This window comes from Pelophylax lessonae, assembly GCF_965119305.1.
Source record: "Pelophylax lessonae genome assembly, chromosome: 3".
NCBI classification, from domain to species: Eukaryota; Metazoa; Chordata; class Amphibia; order Anura; family Ranidae; genus Pelophylax; species Pelophylax lessonae.
The window spans coordinates 684,912,328-684,926,687 of NC_138770.1; positions in this window are offsets into that span (position 1 = coordinate 684,912,328).

Sequence of the window (14,360 nt, forward strand, 5' to 3'; positions counted from 1 at the left end):
TGGAAGGAAAAAGGAGAAGAGGATGACAGAAAACAAGATGGATAGATGGCATCATCCAAACAATGAACATAAAGATAAGCAACCTCCGGGAGGCAGTGGAGGACAGAAAAGCCTGGCATGCTATGGTCCATGAGGTCACCAAGAGTCGGACACAACTAAACAACGACAACAAGAACAAGAGTACATGAGCTGTGTGGGTGTAGATGGGTTCGGGTGTTGGGTGTGTTCGTTTTTTTTTTTCTCTCTTCCTCTTTTTCTTTCCATTCCTCCTCCTCATGTTGTGTTAATGAACATTTAGGGCTCATTTGAACTTTGCTTCAACTTTAACACACATTAAAGCACCAACCACTTCATCATGCTTTTGGGGAGTGTTTTTGATGCTTCCATGATGCTTTTTTGAAGCTTTATCTAAGCTTGGCAAATGCCATGTGTGTGTGTGTTGATTTTCGATTTATTTTGAAGGGGCCCAGTAGAACCCAAACTCAGCAGATCCCCAGCTTATCCATACCTTCATTCAACAGTTCCCCTGATCAGTAGTAATCTCCAGCTCTGCTGATCCCCTGCTCAGTAGTAATCCCCAGCTCTGCTGATTTCCTGCTCAGTAGTAACCCCAGCTCTGCTGATCCCCCACTTAGTAGCAACCCCCATCTTTGTTGATCCCTCACACAGTAGTAGCTCCCAGCTCTGCTGAGCCCCCACTTAGTAGCAACCCCCATCTCTGTTGATCTCCCACTCAGTTGTAACCCCCAGCTCTCCCAATCCCCCACTCAGGAGCAAGCCCCAGCTCTGTTGATCCCTCACGCAGTAGTAGCTCCCAGCTCTGCTGAGCCCCCACTCAGTACTAACTCCCAGCTCTGTTGATCCCCCACTCAGTACTAACTCCCAGCTCTGCTGATTCCCCCACTCAGTACTAACTCCGAGCTCTTCTGTTCCCCCACTCAGTAGAAACTCCGAGCTCTGCTGATCCCCCTCTCAGTAGAAACTCCTAGCTCTGCTGATCCCCAGCTCAGTAGTGACCCCCCCAGCTCTGTTGATCCCCCACTCAGTAGTAGCCCCAGTTCTCCTGATACCCCACTTAGTAGCAAGCCCCAGCTATGTTGATCCCCCCACTAAGTAGTAACCCCCAGCTCTGCTAATCCCCCACTCAGTAGCAACCCCCAGCTCTGTTAATTTCCTACTCAGGAGTAATCCCCAGGCCTCCTGATCCCTCACTCAGTAGCAACCCTCAGCTCTGTTGATCCCCCACTCAGCGGTAACTGCCAGCTCTGCTGATCCCCTGCTCAGTAGTAACCCCCAGCTCTGCTGATCCCCCACTCAGTAGAAACTCCCAGCTCTGCTGATCCCCCGCTCAGTAGTAACCCCCAGCTCTGCTGATCCCCCACTCAGTAGTAACCCTGAGCTCTGCTGATCCTCTGGTTTGCTGGTCCTCCTCTCTTTCTGGTCTCACTCACCTCCTGCTATATTGCACCCACGCTGCGCACCACATTTGACATTAGCTAGTTTCTTCTTCTCCAGTCCCCCAGCTCTGCTGATCCTCCACCGCTCAATCCTCTCTCTCCAGGTCCCCGCTCACCTTCTGCTAATGCGCTCTCATGTTGCGCACCTCGTGTGCCACCTGCTAGTTTGCCCATCACAGCCCCCAAATCACGCAGTTGCCCATCACAGAGTCCCCTCAATCACACAGTCACCCATCACAGAGTCCCCCCAATCACACAGTCACCCATCACAGAGTCCCCCCCAATCACAAAGTCACCCATCACAGAGCCCCCCCAATCATACAGTCGTCCATCACAGAGCCCCCCCAATCACACAGTCACCCATCACAGAGCCCCCCCAATCACACAGCCCCCATCACAGAGCCCCTGCAACACACAGCCCCCCTTTACAGAGCCCCCAAATCACACAGTTGGCCATCACAGAGCTCCCCCAATCACACAGTTGCCCATTAAAGTGCTCCCTCAATCTCACAGCCCCCCATCACAGAGCCTCTTCAAAACACAGCCCCCTTTACAGAGCCCCCCAATCACACAGTCGCCCATCACAGAGCCCCTCAATCACACAGTCGCTCATCACAGAGCTCCCTCAATCTCACATCCCCCCTTCACAGAGCCCCTTAAACACAAAGACCCCTTTTACAGAGCACCCCAATCAAACAGTCGCCCATCACAGAGCTCCCCCAATCACAAAGCCCCCCCATCACAGAGCCTCCCCAATTACACAGTCCCCATCACAGAGCCTCCAATCACACAGTCCACCCTTCACTTCGAAGCCCATTCCTTTTGGCTCTATCAGTGTCTCAGAGGGCAATAGGAGGAGGAGGTCTGGAGGAGGTGGCCTTCCATCTTCTCCTGAATGTTGGGGTGGCCCTGCATGCCGCCAACCCTGGATCAGAGTCATGAGTTGCAATAGTATGAGCGAGCCAGCCACCATCACCATAGCAACTAATAATGCCGCGCATCTTGGCCCTAAAGCATCACTGGTCGTTATGCTGCTGGTGGCAACTCGTGATGCTGATCTAGGGCAAAATGGATCCCGTGCTTGTAGCACCTCAGAGGAACCTAGAGGGCATTGCAGGGTGCCGCGGCACCCTGGTTGAAAGAAAAAAGCTCTAGAGGGGAAATGGTTAGAAAAAAACTACAAAACGTGTTATGAGATTCGAGGTGTGTAGACTTTTGCCCAGGATCATTCATAAGATGATACACAACTGATGCTTCCCAAACCACCTGTCATCATCCAGGGAGGAGGAGTTCTGACCCCGGCACACCTCATACATTACCGGGTGATTGCCCGCTTTCTTCTGATTCTCATGGAAGGATCTCTGGGATTATTTTTTCTCTCCTGACTCTTCTAAAAATAAAGGAAACTCCACACAAACCCTCTAATGAGCCTCGCATTAGTCACCTACATAACCAGAGAATAAAAGGAGCACAAAGCCCGAGTCTCTGGCCTGCCGGCGTATGAAGCTGCCTGCGGGTGACCCCCGCTTTGTGTCTAATTCCAGGAAATGGAGTTCTTCTGTCGGCAGGCTGTATTTTTAGCCGCTCTTTATGGAGAGGCGAGGGGAGCATTGCTGGTAATTACAGGTTAGCCAGGAACTTGACATGCGTTCAATGGATTTGTTTAATCACAGAGAGAGCGGAGTGTACCGTTCCTCGGCTGCAGCAGGCGGCCCACAGATGGCGCTGATTCTGCCGCATGACCTGAATGGCTTCAATCCCAGCAATCTCCCCCCCCTCCCCAAACCCCATCTACAGCAACACAACCATTCTTCACACAACTCCACCATTTACTAATAAAAAGCCTTCATTCCAGCCTAGGCTGAGATAAAGTCATCAGTCTGCTGCAGGCAGGAGGGAGAATTTCCTCAGTCTCCCCTCCCCCAGTGATCAGACTGTAAAGCCCCATTGTTGAGCTGCACTTTTTCCACCCCTTCCCGACCACTCCCCACTTTAGCTGCAGAGATAGCGGCCAAGGGAGTACAGATGTCATGGATTCTCAGTTCTGGGTAAGGAGCCTCACTGGAGCAAGGTGGGCTGTATATGTCTGCAGACCACCCTAGATAATGCCCACATGTGATGCTGAGCCTCCATGAAAGGAAGAACTGAAATCCAATAAATGAACAGGGGGGGCAGGGACAGTCAGGCTGGGGAAGAAAGCCAGGAAATGAGGCGGGGCTCTATCTGACTTGCTGCAGCTTCTAATACACATTGTGAGAAGCTCACAGTGTGCAGTGAAATCAGAGGAAGCCATTTAAGTCAAGGAGATGAGCCGCTACACCTGTGTGTGAGTGAAGAGGAGGCTGGGGGTTGGCTGAGGGCCGGCACATTTGTTCAATGATCAGTCACAGGACCGATTGCTCTGTGGCTCTGATTGATCTTCATCTGCCGACATCTTTATAAATGTAATAAATAGAGCGCTGAATGATTCGTACCGTAGTGTCCACCGCAGTGACTGCGTTGGTGGCGATGTGCTTCGGAGTCGGGTCATCCTTGGAGACAATGACACATCCTTCCCCTCCCAGAGTCACCAGGACCAGGTGACACCCTCGCTGCAGCAGTGCGCGGCCGGCTTTTCCTGCGTCATCGCGGCTGCTCACCGAAATACCCGTCAGGAGCTCCGCCTGCAGAATACACATAACACGTGTCACCCAACTGAGGAGAGTGACAACAAAATTCTGTACATTACAGGTAAAGGGAACCTGAATAAAGTAACTCCCACCAATACTCACCGCTACAGCACCTCCCATCACTGATACTCACTGCTGCAGCACCTCCCACCATTGATACTCACCGCTGCAGCACCTCTCCACCACTGATACTCATTGCTGCAGCACCTCCCACCATTGATACTCACCACTGCAGCACCTCTCCACCACTGATACTCATTGCTGCAGCATCTCCCCACCACTGATACTCACCACTGCAGCACCTCTCCACCACTGATACTCATTGCTGCAGCATCTCCCCACCACTGATACTCACCGCTGCAGAACCTCTCCACCAATGCTCACCGCTGCAGAACCTCTCCACCAATACTCACCGCTGCAGCACCTCCCACCATTGATACTCTCCGCTGCAGCACCTCCCACCATTGATACTCACTGCTGCAGCACCTCCCCACCACTGGTACTCACTGCTGCAGCACCTTCCCACCACTGACACTTATCACTGCAGCACCTATCCACCACTGATACTCACTGCTTCAGCACCTCTCACTATTGATACTCACTGCTGCAGCGCCTCCCACTATTGATACTCACTGCTGCAGCACCTCCCACCATTAATACTCACTGCTGCAGCACATCCGCATCACTAATACTCACCACTGCAGCACCTTCTCACCACTGACACTTATCACTGCAGCACCTCCCTACCACTGCAGCACCTCCCCAACCACTGATTCTCATCGCTGCAGAACCTCCCTACCACTGATAATCACCGCTGCAGCACCTCTCCACCACTGATACTCACCGCTGCAGCATCTCCCCACCAGTGAAATTCACTGCTGCAGCACCTCCCCGCTACTGATACTCACTGCTGAAGCACCTCCTCGCCACTAATACTCACCACTGCAACACTTCCCCACCACTGATACTCACCGCTGCAGCACCTCCCCACCAATACTCACTGCTGCAGAACCTCCCTACCACTGATACTCACCGCTGCAGCACCTCCCCACCAATGATACTCATAGCTGCAGCACCTTACCACTACTGACACTAACCACTGCAGCACATCCCCACCACTGATACCACTGCAGCACCTCCCCACCACTGATACTCACTGCTGCAACACCTCCCCTCCACTAATACTCACCGCTGCAGCACCTCCCCACCACTTATACTCACCTCTGCAAAACCTCCCCACCACTGATATTCACCGCTGCAACACTTCCCCACTACTGATACTCACCACTGCAGCACCTCTCCACCACTGATACTCATCCCTGCAGCTCCTCTCCACCACTGATTCTCACCGCTGCAGCACCTCCCTACCACCGAAGCACCTCCCCACCATTGATACTCACCGCTGCAGCACATTCCCACCGCTGACACTAACCACCTCAGCACCTCCCCACTACTGATACTCACCGCTGCAGCACCTCTCCACCACTGATACTCACAGCTGCAGCACCTCCCCAATACTGAAATTCACTGCTGCAGCATCTCCCCGCCACTGATACTCATCGCTGCAACACTTCCCCGCCACTGATACTGCTGCAGCTTCTCCACACCACTGATACTCACTGCTGCAGCACCTCCCTGCCACTGATACTTACCACTGCAGCACATCCCCACCACTAATACGTAAAGCGGTAGTAAACTGCATATAATGAAAAAAAAAAATGCACCAGCCAGTTTAAGTCATAATGTGCAAGTATGCATCGCATAATATCACATTATGACAGACTTAATTGAAAACAAAGCTCTCCAGTGGTGCGCTGAAGGTGCTTTAATCTTCACCTGGCCTTCCTCCTGGATTGGTGGACTTTGGCGATATGAATGGGTTCTCCATTTCCTTGATTAAGCTCCATGGAGGGGTGGGGGAGAGAAACGCGTTGGGGGCGTGGGCTGGCAGGAGCCTGGGCTGAGGTTGTCTCTTTCAACTTTATACTACTTGCATGGGTGTGCGGCACTGGGGATTCCTTCCCTTCAGCACCCACTGCTGCAGTACCACCCCACTGCTGATACTCACTGCTGCAGCACCTCCCACTACTGATACTAACTGCTGCAGCACCTCCCCACCACTGATACTGCTGCAGCACCTCCCCACCACTAATATTTAATGCTGCTGCACCTCCTCACCACTAAAACTCAACATTACAGCACCACCCTACCACCGATACTCACTACTGCGGCACCTTCCCACTCCTAATACTAACCGCTGCAGCACCTTCCTGCCACTGATACTCATTATTGCAGCGCCTCCTTACCACTGATACTTACCGCTGCAGCATCTCCTCACCACTAATACTAAATGTTGCAGCACCTCCCTGCCACTGATACTCAACATTGCAGCACCTCCTTACCACTGATACTCACTACTACGCACCTTCACACCACTAATACTAACCACTGCAGCACCTGCTGGCCGCTGATACGCAACATTGCAGCATCTCCTTACTACTGATACTTACCGCTGCATTACTTCCTCACCACTAATACTAATAGCTGCAGCACCTCTCCGCAACTCATACTCAACACTGCAGCACCTCCTTTCCACTGATATTCACCGCCACAGCACCTCCTCACCACTAATACTAACTGCTGCAGCACCTCCCTGCCACTGATACTTAACATTGCAGCACCTCCCTACCACTGATACTCACCACTGCAGCACCTTCACACCACTAATAGTAACTGCTGCAGCACCTCCCCGCCACTGATAACATTGCAACACCTCCTTACCACTAATACCTACCGTTGCAGCACCCCACACAACTAATATTAACCACTACAGCACCTCCCCACCGCTGATTCTAATCACTGCAGTACCTCCCTGCCACTCCTTCGGTGTCTTTCAGGGTATGAGGAGAATGTGAGCTCCTCCCAGGCAGCAGGGCTCAGGTTAATCACCAGGTCTGAACATTGTCACCTGATGAAGAAAAGGAAGAATTTAGCCCCCTGTAAGCTCTGACACCATCCAACACAGAGCTTACACAGGGCTTCTCCTTCCCCCTCTTCATCAGGTGGCAGTGTTCACACCTTGTGGGAGGGGCTCGGAAGGGTGCTGTACATTGCTTCCTGAAATCATCGCAGCACCCCGCCTTAGTATTCCTCTCATGAGTCCTCAAGCCTGATGACAACAGGAAGGAAACATCTGATGTATTATAGGATCGGCGGTCTCACCTCGCTCTCATTACAGCAGAAGATGTCGGAGTGGGTAAAGAATTCCCCGTCTAGGTTCGCTATGGCCGGTGCCGGGTTGAAGATCGTCTTCACTAGAAATAACAGAAGAAATGATTGAGAACAACCCTTCTCAGCCTGTGTCTGTGAGAGTTATCACTGTCCTCTCTATGGGACAGGAAATCAGGTAAAATTTCCCTAACCGGGACACACACATTATTAAAAACTCTTCCCCCTCCATCCAACATGAAAAACAAGAAATAAAGTTTTGGGTGGACTTCCATTTTAATTGAATACCTGATCAGTTTGTGTAGTGCTGCCCCCGAAGGAGCCGCTTGGTAATTTAGGTTCTCTATTTTACATCTCAGCCCCTCTGACACACCTGATTGAAGAACGCGAGTGTAGATACCATTGTCTCCACTGTCACTTAGCACCAAGAAATAGATACAAGATTGTTTAGTGTTAAATGAACACAGTGTATTGGGACCGGTTCGAATAAATATTGATTGGAGCATAAATGAGCACACAAAAGGTAGGTCCAGACACAATCCACTGAATCAGGAGTCTCCAAACATTCTAAACAAAGGGCCAGATTACTATCTTTCAGATTTTAGGGGGGCTTGACTAGGGCTATTGAGAGTAGAAAATGTCCTGGCATCCAGTGGGAGTAAAAAATGCCCCATCTTTGGTGTCAGTGGGAGGAATAGTGCCCCATCATTGATGTCAGTGGGAGGTATAGTGCCCCATCACTGATGTAAGTGGGAGGAAAAGTTCCCCATTCTTGTAGTCAGTTGAAGGAATATGGCCCCATCATTGGTGTTAGTTGAAGGGATAGTGCCCCATCGTGGGTGTCAGGGGAAGGAATTCTTCCCCATCGTTGGTGTCAGTTGGAGGAAAAGTGACCCATTGTTAGTATCAATGGAAGGAATTATGCCCCATCAATGGTGTCAATAGAAGGAATTGTGCCCCATCGTTGGAATCAATAGAAGGAATTGTGCCCCATCGTTGGAATCAATAGAAGGAATTGTGCCCCATCGTTGGAATCAATAGAAGGAATTGTCCCCTGAGGAAGACACATGACCCTGCGTCGACACACGTAGGGGAGGGGCACCTGGACCCTTACGAGTAGTGAGCGGCCTGCAGGGAGATAACGGTTGTGCGGCTTTGAGGGTTCCTTAATATACCACTACCTGATTTAGCCGGGTGTGCTGGAATATTTGAGTACCCTGTTTGATATTTTTAATAAAAAGTTTATGTTTGAATGATTTAAGCACTATTGAAGTTTCCTTACACCCACATGCACTTGTCTGCTGCCCATTGATGAGAAAAGTGTCATATGAAAAAGCACAGAAACCAGCAGATCTAAATCCACCATACTGAGCCCTGGAGAGGCTCACAAGCGCTTTTTGACCCAAATTAAGTGTGTGTGTGGTTGGGGGGGGGGGGGGGGGGGTTCGGTCACCATTATAGTCAAGTCACATGTGGAACACTTGCAGTTTGAAGAACTTTATGTAGCACCATTCACTGCATGTTATTATATTGGATGTTTTATTATTTGCATACATTGTGTTTATTGTTTTTTAAGTAGCTGTCATTGGTTAATGAGCACACATTGAGTGTATTTACACACACTAGGGTTGGTATACAAAGTGCGGCACATTTATTGTTTTGTTTAATAGAAGGAAGTGTGCCCCAACATTGGTGCCAATACAGGGAACTGTGCCCCATCGTTGGTGTCAATAGAAGGAATTTTGCCCCATCGTTGGTGTCAATAGAAGGAATTTTGCCCCATCGTTGGTGTCAATAGAAGGAATTGTGCCCCGTCATTGGTGTCAATAGAAGGAATTGTTGCATATCCTTGGTGTCAATAGAAGGAATTGTGCCCCATCGTTGGTGTCAATAGAAGGAATTGTGCCCCATCGTTGGTGTGAATAGAAGGAATTGTGCCCTATCCTTGGTGTCAATAGAAGGAATTGTGCCCCATCGTTGGTGTCAATAAATGGATTTTTGTAAAATCTTACCGTAAAATCCTTTTCTCTTAGCTCATTGACAGACGTAGTCCTCGGTGATACAGCACCTTCGGGTTATGTTGCCTCCACAGGAGTAGGACTAGACAGGAAATAAAATGCTCTGGCCACACCCTAGGGGCAGTCCCCGAGGGTATATCCTCTCTCTCTCTGCCACAGCAAATCAGTTATGTCACAAAAGCAGTGTTTAGAGAATTTAACCCAACCCAACTCCAAAACAGAGGGGCGGGGACTACGTCTGTCAATGAGCTAAGAGAAAAGGATTTTACGGTAAGATTTTACAAAAATCCATTTTTCTCTATCGCTCATTGACAGACGTAGTCCTCGGTGATACAGCACCTTTGGGACGTCCCAGAGCAGTATCACAAATGAGGGGTGGGAAAATGGAAATCAAATCCAAATCTAGAAGGCCCCACCGGTGCCAACTAGAAGTTTACAATGCTCATCCTTAATGATGAGACTCAACAAAAAAATTTTCAAACAGAAAAAAAAAACCCTCGAGGTAGACCACCGGTCTCCTCAAATTGCGGCCTGCAAAACCTTGCGGCCAAATGAGGCATCCGCCGATGCCATGACATCAATTTTATAAAATTTTGTAAAGGTATGTACCGACGACCAGGTGGCCACCTTACATACCTGGACCACTGACGCCTGATGGCGAAAGGCCCAGGAAGTACTGAGCGCTCGAGTGGAGTGCGCCCTAACAGGGAACGGAGGACTCTGACCCTTAATAGAATAAGCCTGTACCACCGTCTGTCTAATCCATTTGGCAATAGTCGCGGCAGATGCAGGCAACCCCTTTCTGGGGCCATCCGTGATCACAAAAAGTGAATCCGTCTTACGGAATGATTCCGTAGCCTTCAGGTATACCCTGATTGCCCGAACCACATCCAAGGAATGCAACGCATGTTCCCGATGATGATTGGGCTGAGGACACAAGGAAGGTAGTACAATATCTTCATTCAGATGAAAATCTGAAACCACCTTAGGAAGAAAGGATGGCTTAGGATGGAGTACTACCTTATCCCTATGAATCACCAAGTATGGGGACTGGCATGATAAAGCAGCCAGTTCTGACACTCTGCGTGCAGAAGTGATAGCCACCAAGAAGGCCACCTTCTGGGATAAAGTAAGCAAGGGAATCTCCCTGATGTTTTCAAAAGGAGGTTTCTGTAGAACCGACAAAACCAAATTAAGATCCCAGGGCGGTAAGGGCGCGCGGACTGGTGGAGCCAGGTGCCGCACCCCCTGGATGAAATTCCGCACCAAGGACTTGGTAGCTAAAGGTTTCTGAAAGAAGATTGCTAATGCTGAAACTTGACCCTTGATGGTGCTCAAGGCTAGCTTCTGCTCAACCCCTTTTTGCAAAAAGGCCAATATTCGAGTCACCGAATAGGTACGTGGAGGAAATCCTAAAGATTCGCACCACGCGATATAAGTCTTCCATGTGTGATAATAGACTCTGCTGGAAGTCGCTTTCCTTGCTTTAATAAGGGTAGGAATGACTGAAGCTGACAACCCTCTGTCCTTCAGTACTTGGGTCTCAATGGCCAGGCCATTAAAACCAGCGACTGTAAAGCACAATGGTAGGTTGGTCCTCGAGACCGCAGATACTCCCTGAGACGCAGTTCCCACGGAACGTCCGCGACTAGCAAGTCCAAGTCGGCCAGGCCGGCTTGACGAGGCCAGCCTAGAATTTCTAGGACCACTGGCACTGACGGGATTTGAACCAGGCGTCCCTAGAGCTATCTGGCCCCGACCATCCGACAAAGTCTGGTCGTTTTCTGTTCCCACACATTTATCCGACACCTGATTCCTATCAGGAACGGTGATCTCTCCTGGTTGAATCTCAGGGACCGAAGTCACCCGGCTAGAGGCTTCTTGGTCTGTCTGATCAACCAGATCCGATTCCTGTGGGGAATTGAGACTAATCTTAGGAAAAGGTAAAGGAAAAGATCTATTCAGGGAACGGTGACTACCGCTCCCTGTAGTACTTAAATGTTGGAAGGGAAGAATCGCACCGGTAGTAGTAGTCGATGCTCGATCTAATGTCCTGAATACCGGTGAAAACGTCCCCCCACCCTCAACCCGGGTGGGGGCGCACCTTCAGGCTGTGTAATCCTTTGCTTCGGGTTTGGCTGAGTCGGTCCTCTGTTTGTCCGACCAGCCTTTCTTGAACCCTCCTGGAGGAGTCTTGCCTTTCCCGCTTGTTCCAGCCGGGCGTGCGAACCCTTTATGGGCGGTAAAGAAAGGTCCTCGCTTGTTGCGAGGTCCCTTAGCTTTAGCAGCCTGTGGCAAGAAAGTGCTCTTGCCCCCAGTGGCATCCTTAATAATTTCATCTAGGGTGGCCCCAAATAGGCGATTCCCCTGAAAAGGGAGATTCGTCAAGGTCTTTTTGGAACCTAGGTCAGCTGACCAGCATTTTAACCACAGCACACGTCTGAGGATTACCGCTGACATAGATGCATGCCCTAATAGGGGGGTAGCATCCAAGGCTGCGTCACAGACAAACTGTAGCCCTTGTATAATCTGTTCCATCAAATCAGATGTTCCCTGGGGGATATCTTTTCCCCTTAGGTCTTGGTGTACCAATCTCGCCCATTCCGTTAGTGTCTGGGAAACTAGACCAATGACAATTACTGGTCTAAATGCTGACCCTATCAGGGAGAAGATAGTGCGGGACTCCGCTTCCATCTTTCGATCCACCGGATCCTTAAAGGACGAAGTGTCCTCCACTGGGATAACCGTGGCTTTATTCAGCCTGGAAATAGGTGGATCCACCACTGGTGGTACCGTCCATTTCTTAATGAGGGATTCCTCAAACGGATAGCGTCTAGCAATACTCTTGGAAATAGTAAAGGTACGCTTAGAATGCTCCCATTCTCCTTTAATTTTATTACCAAAACACTTGGGTACAGGAAAAACCTTCACCGTTTTGATGGGCTTGTTAGTACCAAAGGGAATCTCTGTTTCAGTTGCTTCTGCCGGTAAAACCTCAAGTCTTAAGGTTTCCCGCACCGCCACAACTAGTGCGTCCACCAATGCTTCTTCCTGAATTATGGCGGAAGAATGAACGTCCTCCTCACTGTCTGAGGGAGCTTTACCTGAGATAACAGCCCTTGCAGAGGGACCTGCAGCTGCAGTGACCGTCTCTGAATCTGAGTCAGAGGTGTCAGATAATATAGGGGTAGGCGGGGGTCGCTTTCTTGACCCCCGTCCCTGACAGGCCGCCTCCACCCGAGCCACCATAGACTCCAAAACTGCTGTAAATGCATCCATACTCTGTGCACCGGCGGGTCCCGTGGCCCCCTCGAGGGAAACAGGTGGGGGTACTTGTGTGGCAGGGTCCATGATTATTCCAGTAACTACCCAGAAAATACAATCCAAACTTAAATTAAAAACTTTTTTTTTTTTTCAGACCCCCAGCGCCACAAAAGCCCCTCAGTGTTACCTGCTAGGGATCCCTATCGATCGAGAGAGAGAGAGATAGACCCCCAGGCTCACCACTTGATGCTCAGAGTTCACTGCAACAGGTTACAGCGCTGTCTTCACAAACAGGAAGTCTTTTGGCTGGCTGCCCAGGAAGAAAGGAGGCGGCTCCGCCCCTCTGCACGCCTTCCGGCGCCTCCCCTAGCTCCACGAGGTGTTTGGGTCACCTCAAACATGGCCGCCCCCATGCTGGAGACACGAGGCTACGCCAAAATGGCGGCCTCGTGCGATCTAGCAAACAATGGCGGCGGTTGTACCCAGGGGCGTACCTAGAGCATTTGGCACCCGGGGCGGATCCTATATCTGGCACCCCCCCCACCGGCGTGCAGGCGACGAACCGCACATTGACCCGGCGACCAGGCCCCTCCTCCTCTGCAAAAACGGCGCCGATTGACTTGAGGCGCCAGACAGAAATACATGTAACTGGCAGTGGCATACTTACTGTGTGCTACTGCCAGTGGTGTCATTAGGGTTGGTGTCACCTGGTGCAGTAAACCATGGTGTCGCCCCCCCCCCAAAAAATTATTTTCCTGTTTTCTGAAAGCGCGCCAAAGATGCAGCATGCAAGACTTTTGGTGCGCTTTCAGAAAATGCAGAAAAAAAATCTATAGGACTGCAGTAATAACTGCGAGTAAAATGTAGGAAGACCCCCTTTACATTACACAGCCCCCGTACCCCTGGACCCCTTTACATTACACAGACCCCCCATTGGAACCCTTTACATTACACAGCCCCCGTACCCCTGGACCCCTTTACATTACACAGCCCCCCAATTGGAACCCTTTATATTACACAGCCCCCGTACCCCTGGACCCCTTTACATTACACAGCCCCCCATTGGAACCCTTTACATTACACAGCCCCCGTACCCCTGGACCCCTTTACATTACACAGCCCCCCCATTGGAACCCTTTACATTACACAGCCCCGTACCCCTGGACCCCTTTACATTACACAGCCCCCCCCATTGGAACCCTTTACATTACACAGCCCCCCCCCCATTGGAACCCTTTACAGTACACAGCCCCCATACCCCTGGACCCCTTTACATTACACAGCCCCCCCATTGGAACCCTTTACATTACACAGCCCCCCCCATTGGAAGCCTTTACATTACACAGCCCACACCCCCCTCATGGAAACCTTTATGTTACACAGCTCCCGCCCCCCATAGAACCTTTTCCATTATACAGCCCCCGTCCCCCCATAGAACCCCTTACATTACACAGCCCCCATGGAACCCTTCACATTACACAGCCCCTGCCCCCCAAAAGAACCCCTTACATTACACAGTTTCCGCACCCCCCCAATAGAACCCTTTACATGACATAGCCCTCGCCCCCCCCCCCCTCAATAGAACCCTTTAAATTATACAGCCCCCCAATAGAACCCCTTAACAATACAAAGCCCCTGCCAATAGAACCCCTTTACAATACAAACCCCCCAATAGAACCCCTCTACAATGCAAACCCCCAATAGAACCCCTTTACATAAAAACA